Consider the following 635-nt stretch of genomic DNA (forward strand, 5'->3'; position numbering starts at 1 on the left):
AAAGGGAGGAGCTCCCCGGCTCCTTTTTAAAGAAAGAGAAGCCACAAACCCGAGTACCACAAAGCCTTCAGAGGATGCAGTTCAGACACAAAGTTTTGTATTTTCTTACTCATTTAGTTTCTTTCTTGGTTTTAAATACCTTTTCTGTTTTCTCTTGTTTTTTTTTTGCTTTCTTCTCATTATTTCTGCAATTGTGTCTTCGGTTTTATTTTTCATTTCCTTTTTTTATGTTTTTTATTTCTGTGCTTCCTTTGGTTTTCCTTCTATATTTATTTTATATGTCAAAAACATTTTTCTAATAAACATTTAACATTTTTCCAATACAAAATTGACATTTTTAATACATGGTCAACATTGTTTCTATAATATTTTTCGAATACTTGATTAACATTTTTAAAATACATTGTTCTTAAGACATAGTCAGCATTTTTATGGGTACTTTTATAAATTTTTCGAATACAAGATTAACAATTTCAAATACATGGTCAGCATTTTTTCATTCACATTTAACATTTTTTCAAATAGTTGATTGACATTTTCTAAACGTAATATTCACAGTTTTTGTACACATGGTTGATAATTTTTCTATGCACATTTAATATTTTTCTAGATGCTTGATTAAGATTTTGCAAATA

The sequence above is a fragment of the Triticum dicoccoides genome, chromosome 4A (assembly GCF_002162155.2).
Source record: "Triticum dicoccoides isolate Atlit2015 ecotype Zavitan chromosome 4A, WEW_v2.0, whole genome shotgun sequence".
NCBI lineage: Eukaryota > Viridiplantae > Streptophyta > Magnoliopsida > Poales > Poaceae > Triticum > Triticum dicoccoides.